The sequence below is a fragment of the Lissotriton vulgaris genome, chromosome 5 (genome assembly GCF_964263255.1).
Source record: "Lissotriton vulgaris chromosome 5, aLisVul1.2, whole genome shotgun sequence".
NCBI classification, from domain to species: domain Eukaryota; kingdom Metazoa; phylum Chordata; class Amphibia; order Caudata; family Salamandridae; genus Lissotriton; species Lissotriton vulgaris.
Window position 1 is genome coordinate 551,697,255 of NC_141693.1, and position 6,000 is coordinate 551,703,254.

Consider the following 6,000-nt stretch of genomic DNA (forward strand, 5'->3'; position numbering starts at 1 on the left):
AGGCTGCTGCTTCACTCCGCAGCTTACAGGCCTTATATACACATTTCCCACCTTAAGAAACCAGTTTGAATGGGGACCTGGCACCCCCGAGTCAGAATGTAGTTACGCCATTCTTTGTTCAGGCAGGACGGTGCTGCAACAGATGGTACAAAAGATTACGGACAGGTCTTGCAAAACAGGATATGTACGTGAGAGAACAGACAGATCAAGTTCTGGGAGGGTGGTGTGACCAAGTCTTGCGAAACAGGGTGGGTGTGTGCAGGAGTTCAGTCCGAGGGTGGTGAGGCCAATTCTTTGTTCCCTTTTTCAAAATTGGCTCAACCACAAGGAGCAGGAAGGGCAGGGTGGTCATGACAGTTAGAGTTTCATCAGACATCAGCAGAAACGACCAGGAGGGTCATGCAGAGGTGTTTGACAAGAAATGGCAATGCAAAAATAATGGAGTCCTGACACAAAATAAATGCTGACAAGAAGGACACTTTTCCTCAGATCCTCCTTTTGCCATTGAGTGGCAAATGCTCTAGGTAATGTCGATATTCATGAGATCATCTGTTTCTTGTTGGAGCATCATCTTCATATTGGTGTCGTGAATGTTAGAAAGTTGAGGCTTGAGAGCCTGAACACACATTGCACAGACCATTGGCAGGCACTGAAAGCACAAACAGCAGGAGACTAGGACAGCTACTCCCAAGGCAAGGAAAATGAGGACCCTCCATCCCCATTGGGAAAGGAGGCCCCAGATCCAGCTTGTGAGGGACCAGTTGCCTTCATCCTGATGAATTTCGGAGGAAAGGTGATGCAGACGTTGGATGGCATCATATACTGTGGGTGCGTGATCTGGAATATACACACAGCAGCTGGAGCCAATCAATTTACACACACCACCACGATCAGCGAGGATGATGTCCAGGACCATACGATTTTGAAGTGTTACAAGGCAGTTTGCCTGTAGCTCTGCAATGATTTTGGAGAGGGCACCAGCTGTCTCTGTGATGGTGGCCTCAAGGACCCTGGTCAGTCCTCGTGTAGCCCGACTGTTTGCCATGGGGCCCCAGAATAGGAGGAAACCCTTAAAGAAGTCCCCGGCTTCCTGGCCTACTGTATCCTCAGCCGATATGACATCACTACGTGAGCGGCGCAAAGCGCCCTTAATCAACAGGTGGTAATCTCCATGGGTAGAATACCTTGGTGGAAGGAGGAAGGCCAGATAGCAGGTACCAGACCAGTTACGGGGGAGCCAAGTGCAGGCTGGTGTGCCACAGATAAAATAAGTGTTGGGGGATGCCACCAACTTTGGAGGAGACGTAGAGTTTAAAGTTTTAATGATGTCACAGATACTAGTACCAACTTTCTTAGTTCCCAAGCCATGGATGCAGACATGGCCCCGCACATTTATAACATTCAGAGCGTTTTGTAAATCAGGTAGTAGCCTTCTGGCGCAAAATTTGGTAAATGTTTTTTGAGAAGTTGAGTTAAATACCACCATCTTACCGAGTTCATCCGTTGGTAATAGCAATGTTGATGAGCCGGGCGGGCAAAAAGGGGTATTGGTATTGCCAGACCTGTTTCCCCAGAAGTCATCTCGAAATGTTCCAAGGGCAGAATTGGCAGTACCATTGACAGTATAGGCCTCCTGCATCAACATCCACCATGCAAGACAGGACCCAGAAATGGAAAAAGGATAAGGAAAGAATGGGACAGGTTGCGTCATAGCATGCAGCATCAGTCCACATACCCAACAGTTGGAAGTATTTATGATCAGCTGATGATGATGTAACATCTTGACAAAGGTGTTATTGAAAAATTCTGCACACCGGGGTAATTTGTGGGTGGGTAACGTGAAATACTGATGCTCTGCAGGAGTCGGGGTAGGAGTTGGTGGAGTAACAGGATAGTAGATCAGTTACATCCAACCGATGATAGACAAGATGGTTGAGACAAACAGTGTCACCACCGGGGCAACGAAGCACTTGCTATGTAGGAGACTGACATATCATTTCTGGACTTGGGTGTATTGGACGGCTGCCATTGTACTAAGCCAGGGACCACTAGCGGCTGTCTGTGATTGGTGATTGCTTCACTGGATGCAGGTGCCAAGAGCCCTAGGGGCGTACCTTAGTCTGACACACCAGCACTGGTCTTAGCCAGGAGATCACAGCCCTACAGCCTATAGGTACCTAGACGAAGTCAAGGGTAAGCCTTCCTACTGGAACCCAAGTTATATCGGGTAGAAGTAGGAACAGTATGGTCGGGGAATAATTGTTCCTGATGCTGAGCAGAGTGAGGGGAGTGTTCCACCTTTCCCTTCAGTATGCTGTCACTCTCTGCTTCCGTAGATGTAGAATGTAATCTTGCGTCGCTGAAGGGAACAAACGTCGGGATTATTTCTGTCACTGAGTCTCCTCGTCCTTCTCTCACCCACTGATCATAGGGGAGAGGCAGAGGCAGTCGTCTACAGTGTGTTGCATCGATCCAGTTCTTCAGTCCTTCAACTTTCACGGCAGTGCGGGTAGCCAGTAACACCTGGCGGGGCTGTGTCCAGCGGGGCTCAAGGCTCTTAGTACGTTGAAAGTTGCGAATCAGAACCCAGTCGCCAGGTTGGATAAAGTGTCCAGAGCCCTCGCTTTTATCAGGTATGGCCTCATGCACCTGGTGGTAAAGAGTACGAAAGGTGTTAGTCAAACTGTACAGATAAACAGTCAACACAGGGTATTCAACATCAGACAGTTTCTGGGGCCGTGGAACACCCCACACATTGGCTGGCCTCCCGAACACAATCTCATGGGGAGATAGTCCTATTCTGGTATGGGCCATTGTCCTGACAGACAGCAGAGCCAGGGGAACAGCATCAACCCAAGTGACACCTGTCTCTGCTACAATCTTGACCATTTTAGTCTTTAGGATGCCATTGTTCACCTCCACTAGACCTGCTGACTGGGGGTGGTTAGCTGCATGAAATGTTTGTTTCATACCCAGTGCTGAACAGCCATACTCCACTATTTGAGCCGTTAAGGGTTTCCCGTTGTCACTCCAGACCAAATGGGCAAACCAAATTGTGGGAAGTATTCTTTCAATAGTGTTTTGGTGGTAGTGATAGCGGTGCAGTCTTTGACAGGGTAGGCCTCCACCCATCGGCTGAAGGTACAGACCACCAACAGGACGTATTTTAAATTGTTACATCTGTCCATCTGGATATAATCCATCTGGAGGGCTTCGAAAGGAAAGGTAGGGGGAGAGAATCCTCCTCCAGGGGTTACTGTACCTTTTCCCAGGCTGTACATAAAGCAAATCATGCATGTTTTGACCATCCTCTCAGCATATTCTGGTATCTTTGAGTTATACCAGGTGGGTTCCCGCAACTTACATATCCCTTTCACACTAATGTGAGCAGGGCCATGGACCATCGTTACTACCGGTAGCACATGACTGTCGGGCAACATCCATTGTCACTCCATAGTGATACGGGCCCAACAACCATCTATTTCTTTTACCGCAAAATGCTCCGTTCACATCCTCAGCTCCTCAGGGGTAGCATGGGACTGAATATCCATCACACTCTAGGTTGTATCTTCAACCATGCCCTCCTCTGCCACCCACCTGGCCGGACCTACCACATACATTCCTTCCTTTTTCTTAAGAGCTGTCTGTCTGGCTGTCCAACATCATCCGTCACTTTCTTATGCGCTTTACATTTTATAATAGCTACCTTTCTGGGAAATCTCCATGGTCTAATAATCGGTGAATTAGGGGGCCATGTTGAATTTTCGTCCCTTGTGAAGTAAGGAAATTCCTTTCTTTCAACAGTCTTCCAAAGTTGTGAGCCACCCCAAAGGCATACTGACTGTCTGTCAGTGTAGATATTAAATGTTATTCCTTTGCATAACTCACAGGCTCTAGTGAGGGCCACTAATTCTGCAGCCTGAGCAGAGCACTGCAGAATCTGAGCTGTTTCTACTACTTGCTCCAATGTTGTGAGGACGTAGGCGGCTGATGTGTTCCCATCTGGCCCTCTGAGACATGATCCGTCCACATACAGTGTGACTTCTGGGTCTGCTATCGGGGTATCTTGTAAGTCAACCCGTCCCTTCGTCTCCTCCTCTGTCCTCTGTATACAGTCATGTGGATCTAAACAGGCAGCCAGAGTATCCAGTGGGAGTAAGGTGGCGGGATTCAGTACAGTGCATCTCTTGATGTTAATGTGGCTGGAAAAGAGTGTCAATTTATATCCTGCGAGTCGTGCGCTAGTGAGGTACTGTGTCTTGGTGGTATTAAGGAGGGTATCCACAGAATGGGGAACCATCAGAGTCAAGGTGGAGTTCATGATGATCCCCGCACTCTGACGGACCATGAGTGCGGCCACAGCTGTCGCCCGTAGTTATCCTGGGAGAGCCCTCGCAACAGGAACTAAGGTAGCTGAAAAATAGGCACATGGCCGACGGTGACCTCCAAATATCTGGGTCAAGATAGCGCATGCACAGCCGTCTGTCTCATGTACAAAAAGAAAAAAATGTTTGTTATAATCAGGAGTACCGAGGCCTGGAGCAGTACACAGAGCTCTTTTTAAATCCTGGAAGGCCTGCATATGCTCTCTAGTCCATGGAAAGGAACTGTCTGATATGTCTTTAGTGGTGAGGGCAAGAGGAGGTTTGACCATGGCCAAAAAATTGAAAATCCACTGTCTGCGGTATGAGGTTAGTCCTATAAAGGCTCGAACCTGCTTTTGTGACCGTGGGGTCGCCAGAGCATTGATAAGGGCTACACGATCAGCTGTGAGCTGCCTTCCCTCCTCCGAGAGGAGATGACCTAAATAGGTCACCTTTTCTTCATAAAACTGAAGCTTTTTTAAAGAGACCTTGTGGTTATGGAGGTCAGGGTAGCATAACAAACAGAGAGTAGCCTCTTTACATGTCGGGCGAAATTTGCAGTAATGAGGTGGTAATCAACATACTGCAGCAGTGTGGAATTATCAGGGAGTTCCAAGGAATCTAGTTGACTTGAGAGCTTGACTATAGATACTGGGGCTCTCGGTGAAGCCTTGAGGGGTGCGGCAAAATCTAAAGCTCCACCCACCAATGTAGAAACCAAAAGAAATGTCTGCTGTCAAGATGCATAGGAATACTGAAAAAGGCATTCTTCAGGTCTATGACAGATAAGTGTGTGGCGTCAGAAGGGACCATCGTCAAGTGGGCTGTAATGTCTGGGAAAACAGGGTATTGGGAGATCGTTGTTTTGTTAAGGGCTCTCAGGTCAATCACAAATCTGTATATTTTAGGGGAGAGAGCATCTCCATTGGTGTTTTTAAGAACCGCAATAATGAAACTGTTACAGATATTACCACGTGTCTCCTCCACTACGCCCTTGTCCATCAATTCAGATATTATTGTTAAAAAGGCTGCTTCTCCTTCTGCAGGCAGTCAATACTGTCGAAGGCGGGGAAGGATGGCACCGGGCTGAATACGTACCACATGAGGGGGTATATTAAGACAGCCAAAATCAGTGTCTGATGTGGCCCAGAGGGAGAAAGGTAAGGACTGCAACTCTGGTGAGAGGGGACCGGAGAGATACATATAGGAGGCTGCGGTGGGGGAAATCTTTTGGGATACACCTTGGGGACTACATGATATGGTCGCATACAGAGCTTTCAGTAAATCCAGGCCTAATAAGTTTTCACTGCAACGTGTAGTGAGGACCAAGGGAGCATCAACATGTGCGGGCCAATATCGAGAGGAAGGGGTTCAGAAACAGGGTTGGTCACGGGTGTTCCTGCAAATCCCACGGAGACATTCATGTTGCAAGAAAGGGGTGCCTCCGGGACTGACAGACGTGCAATAGAAGACCTGGTGGCCACAGTATCTAGAAGAAAATTCTGATCATTCCCCACAACTGACATTTGAACATACGGTCCCCTTTGAAACACTGGAATTTGCACTCTAGTAATACCCCTTTCCTGGCTGTCCTATGCTTGATAGAACCATGTCTCATCAACTTCGTCATAATCAT